Source organism: Halichoerus grypus, chromosome 5 (assembly GCF_964656455.1).
Source record: "Halichoerus grypus chromosome 5, mHalGry1.hap1.1, whole genome shotgun sequence".
Classification (NCBI taxonomy): domain Eukaryota; kingdom Metazoa; phylum Chordata; class Mammalia; order Carnivora; family Phocidae; genus Halichoerus; species Halichoerus grypus.
Window position 1 is genome coordinate 177,122,166 of NC_135716.1, and position 21,878 is coordinate 177,144,043.

The 21,878-nt window shown below is 44.8% G+C and overlaps 1 protein-coding gene and 1 long non-coding RNA gene across 3 annotated transcripts in view; one reads left to right on the top strand and one right to left on the bottom strand.

The window, feature by feature from the left end:
- Nucleotides 1-21,878, bottom strand: part of KAZN (kazrin, periplakin interacting protein) — a 1,038,326-nt gene that overhangs the window by 483,746 nt on the left and 532,702 nt on the right. The window lies entirely within an intron of this gene.
- On the top strand, nucleotides 1,552-14,409 carry LOC144381982 (uncharacterized). The gene is made up of 3 exons (XR_013448372.1): nucleotides 1,552-1,658; nucleotides 13,616-13,686; nucleotides 14,169-14,409. It is a non-coding gene; the product is annotated as an uncharacterized LOC144381982 (long non-coding RNA).

Consider the following 21,878-nt stretch of genomic DNA (forward strand, 5'->3'; position numbering starts at 1 on the left):
GTATTGTGTTTATCCCAAAAATGTTAATGACTTCATAACTCAGTGTGAAATGCTCTGGGCAATTTTTGTATTATTAAGGATTCTATGAAGTATAAAAAACGAATGCTCTCAAGGTGCCATGCCACAGTTATAACTTGATTCTCATTTTGGAGAAAGGAGAAGAATTAAGCTTTTAAAAATACATGTTTTCAATCAGGAAAGCAGTTCATTTAAGCATAATGACAGTCACTGCCCTTTGGAAATAAGGCACGAGTCTCCAGAATGTCCCCGGACTGTGAATTTAATCTTCTCTCCAATGCCTGTTGGAGCCATGCCAGGGCTTAGGCACTGGGAGTGAGGGTCGGTCTGTGGTTTTGGTGAGCTGGGTTGAGGACCCTGGGCCCAGGGTGGTTCAGGGGTGGCGTGGGGCGGGACGCAGTTTCTGGCAGCTGAGCAGTGAGTCAGGGAGGGAACTGGCAGGGTACAAAGTAAGAGCAAAGAAGGTGGCAAGCTGTTCTAAGAGAGATGGGAGGCTGCCATGTCCATAGCTTGGCACCATCCTTCCTCATACCACTTTCCTGAAATCAGTGAATTTCCAACTTTTTTTTTAAGTCGGGGACTCTAGTCTATGGAGGGAGGGCATAGGAAACCAATAGAAGTCGTGCCACTGCTCTGGTTGAAATCATGATGGAAGGTGGGAGACCCAGTACCTCTTGCACCTCACTCCCCTCTCCCAAGGGGGGGCTCCAGGGACCCTTGGGGATGCAGGGAACACAGTTTGGGTATCACTGCCTAAAATGCTTTAAGAAGATGTACGTGATAAAAAGTTGCCACCCCCTAGAAATCTTCTCATTATTATTAGTTTTAAAGCTCCTCTGGTTGTTCAGTTGAACATATCAGGTCATCTGAATGGAAATGACGGTGATAAAATCTCTTGCAGATAAGGACAACCAGGAGGCTTGGGAAGATAAAGAAAACTAACCAAAGTTTTACAGTTACCAATTGGGTACAAATCCTGTCTGTAAACCACAACCTTCCATTGTACCCCACCTCCCAGCCCCCTCATTTTCCTTCCACCTTCTCCCTCTCGCCCCCCACTCTACCTAGAGGGGCCTTGGAAAATATCTCTTTAATTAAAATGCTGGCCCCACAAGTGTGATCTGATCCCAGATCATGCCTGAACTTCCATAGCCTAGCACCTCTGGGTGCCGTCATCTGGTCAGAGGGATGATAGTGGGGTCTGAGAACAGGGTGGCAACTTGCATTTAGGTGAGAACACCCATTTAGTGCTTTATATTGTTTTGACTGGGTGATCTCATGGGATCCCCAATATCTGGGAGGGAAAATTCTACAACCATTTCTATCTTTGATGGCCTGGGAGAAGCTCAGCTCAAGATAGATTCATTTGGATCGGCTTATAGGGAGTTTCCATAAATGACGTGTTGGACAGTTGGCTGCCAAAAATGGGTCTTGGGCTCTGCAGAGGTGGAAAATTTACACTCAGATGTGCCAAAAAAAAAAAAAAAAAAGAGCTTTCTTTAAATGTCTATATCTTGCCCAGGAGGACAGCATTCCATGATGGCGTGAGGGAGAAACCTGCATTGTATCTGCTGGAGGCGGCTCTGTCTCTACGAGAGCAGACCCTTCCCTTCCTTTGGGGTTAACTCAATCTGCTTTGGGTAAGTGTTTCATTTTTCATTATCCCTCTGCCCCTGCTTCTTGTTCCTAGGATATATTTGGGAAGAGGCGAGCCTACCTGTCCTCCTGCCTTTAGGTAAGATGGTCTGTCTGCTATTTTCCATGCCTTTGTTCATTTCCACTCAGGACCATTGGCTTCACTGGCCCCTGGGATTCCAGTTTTGGGAACTGCACAGACAGCTGGTGTCATGTGGGTTTTTTGGGTGCTGTGCTGTCACCTGCTGCTGAGGTCTGCAGTCAGTGTCCTGGGGTTTGTCCATGAGGTCCCACCTTCTCTATGCTCTATTCTGATACCATGAGTTCTCCCAGATGGCCTGGGTGTTTTTTGTGACAAGAGCATATGACTCTGTAGGGCAGTCCCTGGTCCGCTCACATGGATACCTTCTTTCGTCATTTTTAACCTTCTGCCCAAGTAGTTCTAGGTAGGACATGGAGTGTCTCTAACAGGCCTGAGGTGGCCCTGTCTGTGCCTGAGCAGCAAGGATGAGCAGTGAACCCAGGGTGCCTCCACCCTCATCTAGTTGTTCCCAACACCAGGATGTGTGTCTGCTGCTTCTCCTTTTGCCTGTCCTTCTCCATCACGGGCAGGCTTCCTCATTCTGTCTGCAGACAGCCCCTCCTCCCTCATCTCTGTGTCCTCCCTACACTGGCATTGAGTACACCTCATACTCGAAATTCAACATGCTTGGACTTCGGGAATTTAGAAGACACGCTTCTCTCTCACAAAGCCTAGGTTTTGATACCATTATCTTGAAATAATGTTGTGATGTTGTGATTTATAGTGAGAAATATATATTTGGGGCACCAAATAACAAATATATATTTGTGGCTCAGTCAGTTAAGCATCTGCCTTCGGCTCAGGTCATGATCCCAGAGTCCTGGGATTGAGTCCCATGTTGGGCTCCCTGTTCAGCGAGGAGTTTGCTTCTCTGCCCCTCCCCTGGCTGGTGCTTTCTCTCTCTCTCTCTCGCTTGCTCTCTCTCTCTCAAATAAATAATTTTAAAAAAAGAAATATATATTTGGTCTTCATCCTCAGTCCCTGCCACAGGGCTCCTAAAACCCTTGTAAATTCCTAAGTGGTAAGAGTACCAGGAACATCTTTTGTTCTATTGCACGGACTCTGGGTGGGCTCCTAGATGGGGACCAGTCATCAGAATAACCAAGCTATCTTTAGAAGCTTAGAAATTTCATTCCCCCACCCCCTGCATTTCTCCTAAAGAGGGGAGAAGGGCTGAAAATGGACTTAATAATAGATCACATCTACATGATGAAGCCTCCATGAAGTCCCCATAATGTGATGGTTTGGAGAACTTCCAGACTGGTGGACACAACCACACAGGGAGCATGATGCACCCTAACTCTACAGGGACAGAAACTCTTGTGCTTGGGACCCTCCCAGACCTTACCCTATGCATCTCTTCATCTGGCTGTTTATTTGTATCCTTTATCATATCCTTTAATAAACTGGTAAATGTAAGTAAGTGTTTCCCTGAGTTCTGTGAGCTATTCTAGCAAATAATCAAATCCAGGGGGGAGGAGGTCATGGGAACCTCTGATTTGTAGCCAAGTTGGACAGAAGTTGTAGGTAACCTGGGGACCTACTACTTTGTGATTGGCGTCTGAAGTGGAGTGGGGGAAGTCTTGTGGAACTGAGCCTTTAACCTGTGGGATCTCCAGGTAGATCGTGTCAGATTTGAGTTAAATTGTAGGACACGCAGCTGGGGTCATATTTTGGAGTGGGAACCCCCAATCTCTCCCCCCACACACACACTGGGTGACCAGAAGTGTCAGAAATGAAGTGTTCTATGTGAGTAGAAAAGAAAATACACAGTAGGGTAGAACTGTGTTTCTCCTAATACATCTATGAACTAAAAAATCCAAAACTGGAAGTCAAATGCTGAACAGTGCCTCTTTATTTTTTCTCCATGCATTCCTGTTATAACAATCCTAATCTCCCCCCGGAGGTGTTGGATGCTTCTACTGAATGGTAATGTTTGGGGAAGCATGGGAAAGAAAAGCAGATTAATATGTTTCAAAAAATATTATCCTTGTTACAAGTACATTAACAGACGAGTGGTACCATGGATGGGAGGGAAGAGGTCTGTCTTCCTCTGACCGATCAGTTTCCTGTTTTGTACTTGGCGCCAGACTATGAGAGGGCCTTGGGGAAATGGAGCTTGTTCAGAGGACAGGAGTGACTTTGGGGAAAAAATGATAATATGGCACCCGAGACATGAATGATGAGAAACTGGGGATGAGGAGCTTAGAGAAAAGGAGACTCAGCAACGCAAGGAGAGCTGTCTTCAAATGTATGGAGTACCATGTGGAAAGGTAGGAAGAGTGTTCTTTGTAGCTCCAAAGACTAGAACTAAAACATATGAACAGATGTTAGAATGAGGCAGATCTTCCCTGACTGTGAAAAAGAAGTTTCTAAGAAACTGAGACACCCCGAATTGGAATGGGCTACTCCAGAAAACCAATGGTTCCCATTTACCATAGATGGTTCAGGAATGGGTTGGACTCTTCCAGCTGCCAAAACAGATTAGATCACATTTATAAAGAGGTTGGATAAGATGACTCTTTGAGTTCTCATCCAATCTGTGGTAGACTAAGGAGAATAATGTCTTTGACATTCCTTCCATCAAGAGGTGGGGTCAATGTCCCTCCCTCTTGAATCTGGGGGTGGGGGCTAGCCTGCTAGAATAATAGAATATGGTGGAAATGATGCTGTACCAGTTCCCAGGCCCATGCCAGAAGAGACTGGCAGCTTCCACCTCATTTGCTCTTGGAGCCCTAAGCTCCCTTGTAAGAAGTCTGTCTATTCAAAAGTTGCCATGCTGTGAGGAAGCCCAAGCTAACCACGTGGAGAGACTTCATGGAGAGAGACAGAGACCCAGGTCCAGACACCACAGTTGCTGCCATCCCAGCTCAGGCACCAGACAAGAGAAGGAAAAAGTCTTTAGATGACTCTAGCCCCAGCTGCCTTTCTACTGCAACTTCATGGAAGACCCCCAAGTAAGGACCATCCCACCGAGCTCAGTCAACCCAGAGAATTATGAGACATAAGAATAAGTTGTTTTGGAAAAAAAAAAAAAAAAGAATAAGTTGTTTTGGGGCATCTGGGTGGCTCAGTTGGTTAAGTGTCTGCCTTTGGCACAGGTCATGATCCCAGAGTCCTGGGATCAAGCCCCACACTGGGCTCCCTGCTCGGTGGGAAGCCTGCTTCTCCCTCTCCCACTCCCCCTGCTTGTGTTCGTTCTCTTGCTGTGTCTCTGTCTGTCAAATAAATAAATAAAACCTTAAAAAAAAAAAAAGAATAAGTTGTTTTAAACCATTAAATTTGGGGATGGTTTCTCAAGCAATCATAGGTCCTGGCCCACAAGGATTAGAGTTCATAATTCTATCAACTACATATAGGAGGAGGATTAGACTTAGTTATAGATGAATTAGATGAAGTTAACAAAAATATATTAGCAAGAAGTCAGCCCTACAACATCTTCCCTGGAAGCCTGCCACTGGCCCCAAATTACACCTAGAATGAATCATTTCTGGTTGACAGGTGATCTCTTTTAAGGTTGATACGATTTGGTGGGGGGAGGAGAACACCTTCAGTTGAATAAGCTCTCCCTTACCTCACCATGACGTGGTTTCCTCATGTCTGAAAATGGCCCCAGCAGAATGAGGTTTTGGTCCCCAGAATGACAGAGGGAGTGAGGGATACCTTTAAAAGGAAGGCCCACTAGGAAACTGGAAAAAGACTGAAGCCAAGAGCAGAGAGATAAAAATGGAAAGAGGGACAAAAAATATTCACTCACATCTTTGTCTATTTCAGTTCATCAATTTTATCTGCAGCTGACCATGAGGGTTCTTTGTTCTCAGCAAACTTTGTAGCTTGCACAGATTCTAAAATACTACTGATGACGGTGATGATGAAATGTTTCATTTTAAATGTCCAATGGACTTGGTGCGTGGCTGTAACACATGTCTATACATAAGGCCTCAATTCCTTGATAGATGACCTGCCAACAGCACATGTGGTAGGAATGGACTCCCAGGGGTTCCAAACATGGTTTCCCCAGACTGCTGCAAACGGAGCTCTCTTTTACTCCTTGTTCCTCACTTGGAGCAACTGGGAAATGATTGGCTCACCTGCTCTTAGGCAGAAGCAAAAGAATGGATAAACAGAGTCAATCCTTCCTACTCAGAAGAATTTCCATCCTTTCTTGCAAAATGGCACTGCTGGGGTATTGAAAGCCAGGGAAGGAAAAATGTTTGGGGCATTCCATGTTGGAACTCTGATTGAAAAAAATGGTACCCTAAGTGGCAATTTAGTAGTGTTGAAGTAGTATAATTACTAGTGATGATAGCTGACATGTGCTGAGGGCTCACTAGCAACCAGATCCCCCTGCTTCCTAATCAGCTGTGTAGCTTCTCTGTGAAAATCACAGATCTGAGATCCTAAGACCTTGGTTCAAATCCTAGCTCCTGCAGTTTCTTACCTGAGATGGGCAAACCACTTAAACTCTCTCAATCTGGTTCCCCATAAGATTGTACTAAGTATTAAGGGAAGTACTGAATATAAAGAACTTAGCGCAATGCCAAACATCCATATTCAATCATGTTAGTTACTGTATATGCCATACTTCGGGTTCTTCACAGATTAAATCAACCTTTGTGGATTGATCTGATAACCCAAAAATATCTATAGTCATCTTTTTTCCCTATGGGAAATGGCATGCTAAATTATATATTGGCAATCTATGGCCAAACCCAGCCTGTCGGCTGTTTATGTATGACCTGCAAACTAAGAATAGTGTTTGCATTTTTAAGTGGTTGAACAAAAATCAAAAGAAGCCTAATATTCCGTGACACCTGAAAATGATATGAAATTCTACTTTCAGTGTCCATAAATCAAATTTTCTTGGAAGACAAGCATGCTCATTTGTTCATAGGTGTCTATGGCTGCCTGGTGCCCTGCAAAAGGTGAATTGTTGCAACAGACAGCTGATGGTCTATAAGCCGAAAACGTTTACTACCTTTACCCTCTACTTGCCAATCACTGTTCTTCATGATAAAAAAAAGAAACTCGCTTTCATGCAATACATTAGAACACAGCTTTCATAGTTGGCAATTACACCCTCCTGTGTATGTATTTACATATTTCTACACAGACACACACATACATGCATACACATATTAAACACATGTCAATACACCTACGTGTGGGACAACCCAGCGCATCCACATATCATCTGCCCGGACCCCGAGGGGGCTCTGGGTGCCCCTCCTGGCTAACCTGCTATTCAAAGACCAAGTGATATTACTCAGCATCCAGCCAGCATGGAGTCTGTAGGAGAGCATCGGAGGTAAATGTGTCTGGCCGAGTTGAAAATAGTTGGCTCTGTCCATACCCTGCTGGGTCTCCCAAGAAATACATGAATATTTTAGTACTTTGTTTATAGTAGAAGATTTCCGTTTTCCTTATGGGTTCCCTTTGCTCGAGTTTTTAAGAACCTGTTCTCATCGGAAGTCAGGCACAGAACTATTTATCATACATATGAGAATCAACATGAATAAAACACCCCTTAGGTACGGCTCACATTTCTTTTGCCTTCTCACTCGTGGGCTGCTATTAAACTTTAATACGTATAAAGTTTGCTGGGTTTTATAGAGTTGAATGGTGAAAGTACAGCTGTGGCAAGCTGACATGCCTGGGGGTGAAGCTCAGCCAGGTTTGCAGTTATGTAATGAGCAGGTGCCCTAATCACCATAAAAAGGCATTAAACAATATTGGCTATTTGAATAAACCAGCACCAAAGACCATCAAAGCCAAAGAGGACTTGGTGATCAGCTGCTCCAATCCGTTCCTTTTAAAGATGAGCAAATCTAGGGTCATACTGGAGAACGGGCTTCCTCAAAGCATAGGCTCCTTCGTGGAAAAGCTAGAATGCTGGTTCCTGGCTCAGAGCCCGTGCCTCTCATCCTGCCTCCATGCTTCCTGGATAACACACTGATGCACAGACATAACATCTAATGAGCCATTAGGATATACACTCTCAAAATAAAACAATGCTTCCCCTTCGCTGTTCAATTTGTCTGACATGCATGACCAGTAGTTTCCGCACAGCCTCAGGACCATGCCTGATGCTCCTGGCCATTACATTTGCGTGCCCCAAGACCTACCTACCAGTCTATGCTTCTCCTTGCTGTCAGAAAAGTGGGGGCACTGAAGAGAAAGTAAGGGTTTGAGAAGGCAGATGGAATGTGCAATGAAATATTTAGCTAAGGAGTGGAGCTATGAGACTAAGCTAAGAAAGTTCCAAAATGCACATGAAGGCTGTTGTTATATTGGAGGAAAAGAACAGGTGAGTGTGTCCCTCCTTGCAATGATGTATAACCTTGTAACATCTGTGGGGCTGAAATAAGGATATGTACATGCCCTTCTCCTTCTCCGTATCTGTCTCTATCTATGTGTATATATGTATTTATGCATGTACATGTCTCTATATGTATACGTATACGGATATCCCTTGCTTTTCGAAAGTTCAACTTACACTACTTCGCTTTTACGAAAGACCTACATGAGTACCTGTTTTTGCTAACCAAAAGAAATACGAAGAGGATTTTTGCTTGTACGAAAAAGAGGTGAAAAAGCAAAATCGATGTTCAGCATTTGTTTGGCCGTGAGCCCTCTGAGGGGCAGCACGCATCCCAAGGAGCAGCGAGAGTGGCCCTACCAGGCTCCTTCCCGGGACCGACACTTAGGGTGTCAGCAGCAAGCTGACAGAGCTTTGAAATGCGTCTGTGAGCATCTGGGCTTCATCTCCATTTATTCTGTGCATCCACTAGCAAGATGTGTCCTAAGGCAACCGAAAAGCCTAAGAGAGGTGATTTTTTTTGAGTCTGGGAACCCTCCGAAATTTTTCCATGTAAATTACTGGTAATTGCTTCTTCACTTTATGCCATTTTGACTTACGGAAGTTTTCCTAGAACACTCTATTGTCAGAGAGCGGGGAAGCCTGTATATGTATTTGGCCACTGCTTCTCTATTTTCCTCTTTCTATTTCTGAAATAGGTCACAATCTCTGGGCTGGGAGGCTCAGGGCAATGTGAGGAGTTGGGAGTTGCCTGCTGGACATTTCTCTTTTTGGCTTTGGTTTGCCAAAGCTTAAAATCACAGAGGTGGATAGTTTGGGGGAGAGAGGGAGTACCTTGAAGAGAAACATGAAGAGAGAGGGAGGACTAGTCTTTGAATAAAAATCTCTTTCCTTGGGGTGCCTGGGTGGCTCAGTCGTTAAGCGTCTGCCTTCGGCTCAGGTCATGATCCCAGGGTCCTGGGATCGAGTCCCACATCGGGCTCCCTGCTCGGCGGGAAGCCTGCTTCTCCCTCTCCCACTCCCCCTGCTTGTGTTCCTGCTCTCGCTATCTCTCTCTCTGTCAAATAAATAAATTAAAAAATCTTAAAAAAAAAAAAATCTCTTTCCTTGGACCAAGAGCAGAAGAGCATCCTGACATTCTGGGGAACCAGCACACTGCTCCCCAGCAGGGTCCAGCCCCAGAGGAGTGACGAGCATGCCAAGGGGCAGGGTGGGGTGCTTCCCAGCCTCGCCATGGTCTCCCAGCCTCCATGTGTGCAGTGGGAGCTGCAGCCCAGACGTGAAGGGACCAGTAGACTGGGACAATGTGTGTCTCCATGGCAACCAGTGTAGTCTGGTGACTCACAACTAGTACATGCTGGGGAGTTGGGGGAAGGATGGGGGGATGGGGGGCCCTCCCAGCACCTCGGTGCTAGGAAGAGACCTTCTGAGATGGGGATGGGGGAGCTCCGAGAATCCCTGAGGTTGAATTTCTTGCCTACATCATGGCACAGAATAGTCACCATTGACACTAAGCTGTTCAGAAAAAATAAAGGGATTTGATGTGCATTCCACACCTGAGTCTGTGGCCTGTGATTCAGTCATTCCTTCTACATCTGAAAAACAAAGATCTATATTTTCTTTATGAGTTGTCCAATGCATACGAAGTGTCCAGGTACTTGTGGAGGCATGATCTATTGTTTTGCTGTAGGTACTGTCTGTATGCTATGGCTCATGCCAAAGGATGGACGATCTATTGTAATACGCATTTGCATTTCTTCTCTCTCTCTCTCTCTCTTTTTTTGCCATTTATTAAAACCAGGTTTTAAAACACCACCAAGAATTACTGCTAGTCCAAGACACCAAACTGTACACTGTCAAAGGTTTAGATTTGCAGGCAAGCCTTTTGAAAAGTCTGCTCCTGATACCTTTAATTGTTAGGATCATGGTCAAGTTAAAAGAGTTAAGGTAGCAGCAGCAAAACACTGGATCCACTCTGATCTTCCAAAACCCACACCACCTTCCACCGCAAAGAGCAAACCTTTATGACCAACAGGGGCACTTCGGAGGTAAATAGGTCTCAGATGGCTTGCTCCTCTGCAGATGGGATGCAAAACTTACTTTTCTTTAAGGTAGCTCGGTTACAGCCATCTCCCCAGGGAGAACAAAGCAGAGATGGTGGAAGCTGTGACTATTCCAGAAAATTGTATCTTACTTAATAAATGAAGTTGATGTGGGAGCAAGAAAAACTCGCTGGCAAGGGGATGGGGATTTCCATGCAGGCAGGGTGTGAGTTGGTCTTTTTTTTTTTTTCCTGTCATTGAAACTCTTGGTGGAGAAGGCCTGTGTGAAAGATTTCGAATAACAGCTCAATGTACAATCCTTAACACAAATTTGCATCTACATGCGAAATCTCAGAAGTGCACATTCTTTCAAATTTAGCTGCAACACTCACCGAAATGTGCTGATGTCTACAAATATGAATTTCTTTTTACGGCGCACTTTTATCCACTTAAAAAACACAGTTCTTAGTGCACATTTGCCAAAGAAATCAATTCTGATAACCCAAACTGTGATGTAGTCACTTGACCCCCAACTAAAGGGTGATTTAAGGCAAACACTCTGTTTACCACGCGTCCTCTCTTTCCTTAACTTTAAAGACAAGCAAGGATTCAAAAACAGGATGAAGCCAGCTCCATGTGTCTGCCGGCCTCTGACTGAGGGTAGGTGGTCCTCAGTTCTCAGTTCAAAGCCAGGTGCTTGGCTGGGGTCTTTCTTGAGTTCCATGCACCACGATGTTGCACCGTCTCAGGCTCCAGGAGAGACAGTGCAGTGCTTTGAAGAGGAAAGAGTTGTTTTTTGTTTTTTTCTTAATTTAAGAATTTAAATGGAAAGAACTATTTTAATTTCTCACCATTACAGTGCTCACATTTCACTAAAAGACCCAGCCTGATTTAATCCTGAGTTCCTGATGTCCACATTTGCCTTTTTCTGTTTCACATTTTTCACTTTGGCTCTGGAAAGAGATCACAAATGAACCAATCTGACAACAGACATGATTCGGAAGGGTTCGGGGACATAAATGTCACGGGGAGCGACATTTCTGTTTAAATATCACATTGGGCATGCAGAGTAAAAAGAGAATTGGCTAATGCAGTCATGGGCGCCTCTGGAAATGGCAGAGTCCAGGCTGACCTGCCTCCTGGCGGCATCCTCAGAACCCCGCCCCATGGGTCTGTTCTCTTTCCATTTCTCCTAATGATGCTTCGAGAAAACACCCGCTTCTGTGGGCTATGCCTCGTCCGTTGGCATTGATGGGTCCACGTGACCTTGTGGCTGGACCCACATGAGCTCATCTGGGCTTTGCCTGTTGGCTATTTGCAGGTGTGGGGAGTCCAAGGGAGGCTGGTGCTTTTTCCCGTCCCTCCTCCCCGCCCCCCAGAGTGGCCAATGCACCGTATCTCAGCTCCAGCCTCTCACACGGCCCTTCTTCCCGACAGAACGATGTCAGAGGGAATAGAGCTGGATGAATGAACACTTTGCTTCGGGCACTGGGATCTCTCTGTCCCTCCGGTTTGGTTCAGCTTGTTTCCTTTCAGAATACTGTTCATTTTTATTTTTTTTATTTTTATTTTTTTTAAGATTTTATTTATTTGTTTGTCAGAGAGAGAGACAGCGAGAGCAGGAACACAAGCAGGGGGAGTGGGAAAGGGAGAAACAGGCTTCCCGCGGAGCAGGGAGCCCGATGCGGGGCTCGATCCCAGGACCCTGGGATGATGACCTGAGCCGAAGGCAGACGCTTAACGACTGAGCCACCCAGGCACCCCAGAATACTGTTCATTTTTAGTGGAGACAGGTTCAACAGGTGTTAAAACAAAACCACCACCTTTAGTTTAGTGCCAAAGAATCGAGGTCTGGGGGGAGCTCTGGAGGGGGAATCACATGTGTTAATGGCTCAGTTCAGTTGCAGTCTCTGCCCTGGGGAATGCTGGGGGGTGACTGCCTCCAGAGGGAGGCAAACTTCAGCCAAACTTGCTTCTTCTCCGGGCTCTTCAGCTCCTCCCACCACCTTGGTTATGTTCTTGACTGGGAAGCAGAACTCTGGCTTTGGGTGCATACATGGTTGTCCTATAGGCTGCTGCTTTTAATGGCCATGTGCACAGGACCAGTGTGCATTTCCATCCGCTCCCCTGCTCCCCGCCCCTCCTGGGTGCCTGGCATCCCACACACAACTGTCCCCGGGGCTCCTGCAGATTTGGGGCCCGCTCCTCTCCCGTTCACACTGTCTTCTTGCTTGCTACTTCTGTCTGGTAGTCCATTCCTATCAGTCTTGGAATGCCTGTCTCCTCCATCAGGCTATGGCCACTGGTAGGAAGTCATGGTCATCTCTGTCCCAGTGTTTCCGGCCTGGCCATACCCAGTCGGTCACGTGACTGTCCGGTAAATGTCTGTGGTATGAACAGACTCCAGGCCTGGATGCCACCGGAACCTGTGTCATCAGCGTGCCGCTTTGGCATTGTCATCTACAGTCATCAGGATGTACCGGTCGCTATGTCCTCCCTTGCACCAACTACAAGCTGTTTTCCTTTACCACCTGTGGCATGGCGTGGGATATACCTGTGTCAGATACCAGGGCTCGTGGGAAGCACCAACAGCTTCCATGCCTCCCTGTGGCCCTGGGGGTGCCTGGAGCACTCAGTGACTCACCTCATGCTTGGCACAGGGAATCCTATGAGGCTGTCCCAGGCCCATCCCTCCCATCCCTCCCGCACCCTCTGCCCCAGACATTTCCCCTGATGCTGGGTCCCGCCAGATGCAGGGGACCCTGGCTCTTCCTATTTCTCGGAGGTCCATCTGTGGGCTGGTATGCCCCAAACTCTCTGAGCCTCCTGGAGTCATGCAAAGGTTAGGGCCCCAGATTAGGGCCCATTGGTACCCACATTTTCTCTGCTTTCCTTCTTACTCTTTCTTCCCTCCAGATGGGAGGATGCTCCCTATTTGGCTTCCACATCTTCAGACTTGTACCCTGGCCTAACCTTTTGAAATTCAAGGTCAAATATGGACTTCGATTTGGCCCAGGTCAGTTTTCCGCAGGAGCAATGAATGTTACAAGGACAGGAGCACCCAGGAGAGGGAAGAGCCTCAGATGATGACAGCACTGTCTGAGGGGCTCTTGCCTGGCCCCCGACCAGCCCTCTCAGCTGGTTTTCTCAACAGCCCCTTGGCTTCATTTTCTTTGCCTCTTTTCTTTTGCAGCTATGTCATCCTTCCCACATTTCTGCCCAAAGAACTGGCCTTTAAGACCACTTAAAGCAAAGCAGAGGAGACCTCCTTTCTTCCCAAACTTCAGAACCATCCTCAATCCTATGCATGGGCCCTCCTCTCTTCCTTCACGCAGTTCATGTTGACCTCTGCAGCCAGGGGCTGTTTCCTTGACTCGAGAAACTTTTTGTTTTTATTATTTAGAAATGTTTAAAATTCTCAATTATTTAGAACTGTAGTAAGTCAGAGCTGCGTGGGACTCAGAGACTCCCCTTATTTCTTATCTCCACCTGCCTTATCTCCTCCCTTCCATGTTACAGCTAAGAAGATGCTGCCCAGAGAGGACAAAATAAGGTTGCACAGAGTGCTGAGAGCAAGAGGACCACAGAAGGTGGGTCTCTACATAGAGGACGGTTTCCTCCCATCCCTTCTTCCAGTAATTTTAGTTACAGCGTATTTTAATAACAGTGCTGGCTTGGGCTTTCAAAAATTTTAATTATTAGCATTTATGGAACACCTGCTATCAGCTTGGTACTGTGGAGAGCTCTCAAAATAGACTATCTCTGTTGACCTCCTAATGCCCCCATGTCTTCACCATTTTACGGATGAGGAAACTGAGTCTTGCCCAAGGACAGGCAACATGCACATGCTGGAGCTGGGACTCGAGACCTGGTCTGTGTGACTTCAGGGTTGGAGCTCTTCCCAGGAATGTCACACAATAGCAGTGGCAAGACTGTATTGATCAGCCCAAACATGGTTAGACCAAGAGTTGAGAGGAGATCATCTCTTGCTTGCCAAATTCATTACCTGGGGCACTAATAAGCTTACATTGCTAACACATTCCTATTTTCCTTTCAAAATGCCTTCAGATAGACTCCAGCTAAACAGAGCACGTGTGCTGGGATGAGCACTGGGTGTTACATGCAACTAATGAATCGTTGAACACGACATCAAAAACTAATGATGTATTATATGCTGGCTAACTGATAATAATAAAAAAATTAAAAAAAGAATAATTTCTTCTCAAATAAAATATTAAAAAAATAGAAATAAAATAAAAATGCCTTCAATTCGACTGCAGCTAAACAAAGCATGGCTTTCTGATAATGACAGATATTTACGACCCCATTTGACAGATGAAGGAGCTAAAGGCGGGAGCAACTAAGTGACTTGTTCAAGGTTCTTGCAGCCAGTCAGTGGCAGATTGTGCACTTGAATCCAAGACTCTGGTCCCAAACAGAGTGAGCTAAAGGATGTAAAACACCTGTCCCTAGTTCTGGAACACACAGTAGGTGTTTGGCAAAGTTAGCTTCATTTCCTTTTGCCTCTTTTTCCCCTCACCATTGTTTCCAAGGGCTGAACAGACACTTACAGCTAAAGCAATCTACATTCATCTGTGTTGTTTTATGGCAATGAAAAAAATGTGAAGCCATCCATCCACTTCACTGCTGCTGAGAAATAATAACTGGATGTTGTTCCCCTTGGCAGCTATCTAGGCCTGGTATTTAAGCAGCATCCAGTTCCAAAGAACTGCCCTTTAAAAAGAGATTAGAATTGCACATCCACTGGGTATGAGCTGGAAGATAAACAAATGCTCTTTTCTACCCAAATATTTCCAGCTTTCACTTTAAGGTTTTGCTCATGGCTGGAGCCCAACATGTTGTTTATGCAGAAGTGGAAGAGCTTAAGCTCAAACTGTGAGCTGTGGACAGTGCTAAGGCATGTGTTCCAGACTTAGCATCACCTTTGGTTCCTGCACTAGCCTTTCAGTTGCAAATGACTCAAACCAAGCAAGTAACAAAAAGGGATTTTTATTGCCTCAGTAATTGAAAAATGTGGAAGTAGACTCAGCTTCAGGTATAGCTGGATCTAGGGTAGAAAATGGATGCTTGGCAGGCAAAACAATAGATGGCCACTACAACTAGATTCCTTACGTCTAAGAGAATGCAGATAATTCAAGGAAATATTTTGCTGACTTCTTTTTCTTATCAAGAAAATCCACGTGTGGAAATTCAAGGAGATAGAACAAGGAGATAGAAGAGAAAGCCTGGTGCCAGTTAGAAAAATAGGATTGAGGGTGGGGGAAGGAAAGGAACTGAGTGGTAAGAATTGATTCCTTGGGCTTACCCCTTCCCCATCCCACCTTGGAAATATACAAGCAAGCTCAATTGTGCCCACTCTCAAGGAACTTATAGTTGCGAACAGAGTCAGAGCCGCAAACATGGAAGACAAAACACCCTGATACAACAAAATCACTTTAACATCAGTCCCACTCTCATTAGTCCTTTATTCAGCAAATGTGCGTTGAGAGTCGACCATGTGCCCAGGTGCTATTTAGGCCCTGGAGATACCAGGTGAAGACAGACAGATGAAAGCAGACAAGATTCCTGTTTATGGAGCTTATGCTCTAGTTGGGAGATATAAAACAAATAAGTGACCCCAATTCATGAGCAGAGGCACTTCATATATATGTGACAACTGCCTGCAAGAAAATAAAGCAGAACATGTGTAACAGAGGACTGGAGGTGGGAGAGGGACCCCTTTGGATAGACAGTAAGAAATCAAGAGACGGAAATGGCTGAGACCAAAGAACAAAGAACCATGAAGATCCCATGGGGATGAGGGCTCCAGGCAAAGTCCCTGAGGCAGGAATAGACTTGGTGTGGCTGAGGGCCAGAAAGAGGGTTGGTGGACTGGAGCACAGTGCATGAGGGGGGGCGGGAGAACAGAAAGATGGAGGAGGCAGGAGCCAGATCCTGTACTGAGGGTTCTCACTCTTCTGAACTTCCCAGGTGCTTTATTGATGGGCATGTCTTCTTTCGCCATGCAGTGGGGATGAGAGCCAGCTCCAGGTCTGATTCCTACATGGCCACACTCTGCCCCCACCCACCTCTCCTACCACATTCACAGTGCCTTGCGTAGGTCAGATATTCAGTAAGTATTCTCACTGACCATATTCTCCACTATAGTCCAGTAGAAACAATTGGTTTGGAATCCCAGTTCTGCCACCTTGAGGAACATTGGACCCATCATTTAAATTCATTGGGCCTCTCTGAAAGTAAGATAACCTAGGTCTCTTAGGGTATTTTAAAGATTAAGCAAGCTCATGCAGGAGAATGTTCATAGTGCAAATCCATTCATTAAATGTTAGTTTTCTTCCTGATTTCGTTGGCAAGGGAGGAAATTATGGCCTGGGGTCAGATGGATTTGGGGAAAAAAATCCATCTTTCTACACAAACCATAGGAGATTCACAATGATAGAGAACAAACTGAGGGTTGATGGAGGGAGGTGGGTGGGGGATGGGCTAAAAGGATGATGGGTATTAAGGAGGGCATTTGTTATGATGAGCCCTGGGTATTATATTTAAGTGATGAACCACTGAATTCTATTCCTGAAACCAGTATTGCACTGTATGTGCAATAAAAAATAAAAAAATAAAAAATTTGGAAAATTTTGAAATAAAAAATTTGAAAAGAAAAAAAACGTCTTTCTAATTTTTGTTCATTCTAGAAGACTGGACACACGAGGACCAGCGTTTGGAACTGTGGTAGAGTGTAGAATGAAAGGATAAGAAGAAGTGGTACGGATACCACACAAATGATGGCAACAGCAAAAGCAGTAATTATCATATTTTTAGCTCACACTGTGAGTCACAGGCCAGGCTAAGTCTTTTGCATATGTCATCTGATATAATCCGTCAACATGAAACAATGACCCTAATCCAACATCAACCTTTTCCGGAGGGGTTTGATTTATTCATCTTATTTTATGAATGAGATTCAGGAAGGAGGCATAGGAAGATGAAGTCACTAGTTAAGACCATACAACCAGTAAGGGGTTGACCCCACACTTTTACCACTATTACCCTGACCGCCTTGCTGGAATTATTAGTACAGCCACAGATCCTTGCTATCCTTTTGCAATTTTTTTTTGGGGGGGGGGAGCTCCGATAGTTCTTACTATGCAAAAACCCTGCTGTCCTCTGACTTCAAATGATTAAATGTGTAGCATCTTCAAATGAGGAAATTAATGATACTGAACTCAGAAACTGTTTTTTTTTCCTTAGAAATTAAAGACACCCCTAAGAATGGTCTCCTAATTGTAGCAACCTGCTACATTAATGCTGAAAAACTCATTTACAATTCAGCTATTAAATGACAAACCATTAGCACCATTTTTATTGCTTTATATTCCCCTAACAAATTTATTATGTAATTACCCTGTATAACAGCATCATTTTAGAATGTAAAGTTGAAATAATGTTGCTATTTTAAAATGCTTACTATTATATGTTTTCAATATATAGTTTATATAAAATATCCAGCAATGATAATCGAGTTTTCTCTTTTGTTAACCAGGGCTCAATAAATAGGTTTGCAATCCCTTATTTCATAAATCTGATCCTCTTTCTGCCCTCCGCTACACATTAGAAAGAGGGAAAAACCAGACCTAGAGGTTGCCCATTTTCTAGCGTGCTGACTCATTAGTTGAAAATGCTTGAGTGTACAACACAAGCTTGTGGAGTTTTATGATTGGGGATTATGAAAGTGACTTCTATTCCCCCGCCACCCAGTGAGTCTGGGCCCAGGTTTAAACAGAAGCCTATCAACAAAAGAATGGGGATTTATGGGTAACTGGAGAAATTTCTCCCCAGTGCTGCTTTTGACTGTAGGAGTCAGAGAAACCTCCCAGACAAAGAGAAGAGGGGGGATGCTAACACAGACGTATAAGACAGTAAGATAGACAATGCCCAAAGGAGAAGCCAGAACACACCGAAACTCCTTTTCCTAAAGGCAGAAGAAATCAGACTTGTTTCCAAGGGAAAGGGGCAAAGGAGTGTGCCTGGAGACATCCCCAAGCAGGCTGGTATTCTCATCGCTGTGCACAACAAGATGGGGGGAATCAAACTATAAAGAGATCTTTTCTAAGGAAACTCAATCATATGTGATATTTTAGAGATTTTGTACCCTGGGCTGATTAGGAAGACAACCCAGGGAGGGGACTGTGTGCCAAAACTGCCTACTTTTTAATCTCAAGAAAGAGAATTCTGTTGCTTTTCTCAGTGGGGGAGAAGACTGCGCCTGATTACCTGTGTAACGTGTCCTCAGAAGAGGATAGTCTCAGTTGTCAGATGCGAATAAACTTGTCCCTCTTTGCAAGTAAGGCGATCTGCTGTTTGACTTTATCTCCATTTTAATTTCCCTCATAAACCCAGCGAGGTGGAATCTGGGCAGCGAATAGCTCCTATGTGACCTTGGGTATGACCCTGCACTTCTCTGGGGCTGTTTTGTTGCCTGAGAAATTAGGGGTTTGGGGCTGACTGGTACTCAGTATGCCTTTCTTGAGTCAACGATTCATAACATGCTAATAGTCTGACGTCCTGAATCTTCCTATGAGGCCTAATTCAGTGGTTCTCGAATGGAGTTCTCAATCCACCCAGGAGACATCTGGCAATGTCTGAAGGCATTTTTGAGTTGTCACACGGGGTGGAGAATGCTCCTGACATCCTGTAGGTAGAGGCCAGGGATGCTGCTAACCATCTGACAACATGCAGGACAGTGCCCTGACAACAAAGAATTATCTGGCCCCAAATGTCGATAGTGTGGAGGCTGAGAAACTCTGCCTTAAACCATCAATTAGACACAAACTCACATTGTCCCTCCAAGTCAACATGCAGCCACAGATGTCTTAGATAAACTTCCTCCTCGTGCCCCCTGAACACACGGCAAGTCATCCTAAGTGCTTCCTCTGTGTGAATTCCTAGGGAGAAGGACACCCAGTGAATCTGGTAGCATCTGAGACAGAAGTTGATGTCAACATGCATTTGCACCCAGAGGGGAAAAAAAGCAGCATGCCCTCCACGTTTTCTCCGGGAGGAGAACTCCATCTTGACCTCCCTGGCCACCCCCCAGAAAAATTCTGTGGTCTCCTCCAGCTGCCTGAGTTATGCAGAGAGGATAAGCAGCTTTGTTGCAGTCTTCAGAATTCTAATGTTTAAACTAATGCATTTATTTATGCTGAATGTAGCCTTCCACCCAGAACATTATGAATTCTTCTTCAGGAGGCCCGAGTGAAATCAGCCTCCCCCAGTCTGGCTTTTAATACGTGATTGTCGAAGCTGCTGGTTTCCACTCCCTACATGAACAAGACCTGACTTTGTGGATCATTTAATATTTATCCAAAATATTTGATACACATATAATGACATAATCACTCAGTCCCTTAGCCCGACATGGCTGTGTAAGCACCTACCAGCTTTGAAAATCTACATTTTTCAGAATAGGTTGTCAGTTAGAATAATGTATTCTGGAGCATAGATTTCTTGCCAAAATAATTCCGCCCGGTGAATGATAAATGTGTTGTGATTATTTCTTCAGCCTTTGTGAAAGCATACAGTAGGGATAGTGTCTTGGAATCAGCGCAGAGACTAGAGGAACACAGTGCTTCTTTGTTTGGTTCTGCCATATTTAGAATTTGTTCCCTAAATTCTTTCCCCAAACTCTCTTTTACTAGTTTCTGCTCCCTGAAGTGATTGGTGCTGGCAATGGAAGGCTGTGTTCAGTTAATAAGTTCTTCTTGGCTCCAGTATGGGGCTCTCTTAGTTAAGCCCACAAGAACTTAATGAACTGTGGTGTCTCTCCTGGGTAAAGGTCATGGTAGCTCAGGTTTTAAAGTAACCTCATCTTTCAAAACTGGCTTAACAAATGGAAATATCCAGAGACCCAGATGTCTGCTATTTCTGGCTTCTACCAGAGTGAATGGGAATGAATATCACATGCAGTATAGAAACTGGGATTCCCCCAAAGAACTCTAAGCTACATGAGGTTTGATTAAAAATATCAATGGTCAACTCACAGAGTGTTGGCCAAGGCTAGAAAGGGGGATCACCAAAGAGCACCAAAATCACCATGTGTCCTCACCACCAAAGATGCTTCTTGGGTTAGTTACGTCAATTTGTACATCTAAGAAGCTTCCTTGGGCATAAAAAGCAGATGATGGTCTGCTCTAGTAGCTAATACTCATCCTTGATCTATAATTCCTCTCCCTCCAAACCTCCCCATCCATCACCTCTGATGCATGTCCCAAATCAGTTTACTTCTCTCCAAGCTTGCAGCTACCCCTAAGGCAAAGCACCACCCACCTTTTGCCCAAATGTCTACAGAAACTCTCTCTTGCTGCTTCTCCTGTTCTCCCACAATTCATATTCCACACTGCAGTCAGAGTAAGTTTTTAAAAGTGTCAATCAGTTCACGTCACTCCTTGCTTCAAGCACTTCGATGACCTCCCATTGTTCTTAGAATTGAGTGCTCACTACGTAGGGTTGCTCGATTTAGCAAATAGAAATACAGAATGCCTAGTTACATTTGAATTTCAGAGAAACAATGCACGCTGACAACAACCATACACAATAATACTTGGGACATACTTAGACCAAAAAAGTGTTTGTTGCTTTTCTGATACTCAGTGTAATTGGATATCCTGGCTTTCATTTGGCAACCCTACTTACAAGACTTGCTCCTTTTCTAGCTTCACCTCGTACCTCCTCACTCTCTCACTCAGCCCAGCAACTGTGGCCTCCAATATTCCAAGCCTCTTCCAACTTCTGGTCTTGGCACTAATGACTCCCTCTGTCTGCAGTGTCCTTCCTTCAGCTCTTTGTGTGGCTTGCTTCTTTTCATTCTCAGCTCAAGTATCCCCTCCGCAAAAAAAAAAGCCTTTTTTGATCACCCTATCCAAAAAGGACCCTTTCCCCATCCCTTAGAGTTCTTTATCATAGCATCTTGTTTCATTTTCTTCATAAGGTGACTGTCTATTTATTTTTCATCTGCTTGCATGCTGTTTGCCTGCCTCTTCTAGCAGAAGGGCAACTCTGGCTTTGTCAGTCTCATTTCCAGAGTCTGGCACAGGCCTGGTGCATGGTGGAAGCTCAAGGAATAATTGAAAAATGAACAAATGAGCTTTTGATCTTAGAATAAAATCCAGTCTTTCCCATGCCTACAAGGCTCCATGCCTTTCTTTCGAATGTCAACTCAGATGGAGCCTTTTCTAAGGAAGCCTAGGATGTGTAAAGTCCATGGTGGTTCCATCCATTTGGTGAGCTGGGTCATATCTAACATCCACCATAAACATGCCACATTGGTTGGCGGAAAGACTGTGAGCTTGGGTGATAGAAAGATCTGCTTTTGAATCCCAGCTTTGACTTTGGCTAGTCACTTCTTCTTTGAGTTGCGATTTCCTTATCTACATTACAGGGGCAGCCAGACCTTATTTGTAGGAATAGAGTAAAAAATTAAATGCACTGATATGTGTAAGCCACCAGTCCAGGGCCTGGTGCACAGCTGGCCTTTAATAAGTATTTGCTGAATTTATCCATTGTTAAGGTCTCTCTCGAATACCTTGGGTGGCACGTTGTGCTTCAGAGCCCGTTAAAACCCTCTACACATATCATAGAATCTCCTGCTAGCACTCTACACCTCTCCTTTCTCACTGCCCTGTTAATCCTTGCACCAAATTTCCACTGGCTCCAATAAGCCATTAGCTCTGTTTGTACCGCTCTGTGTTGTCGGGTTTCTTAGAGGACA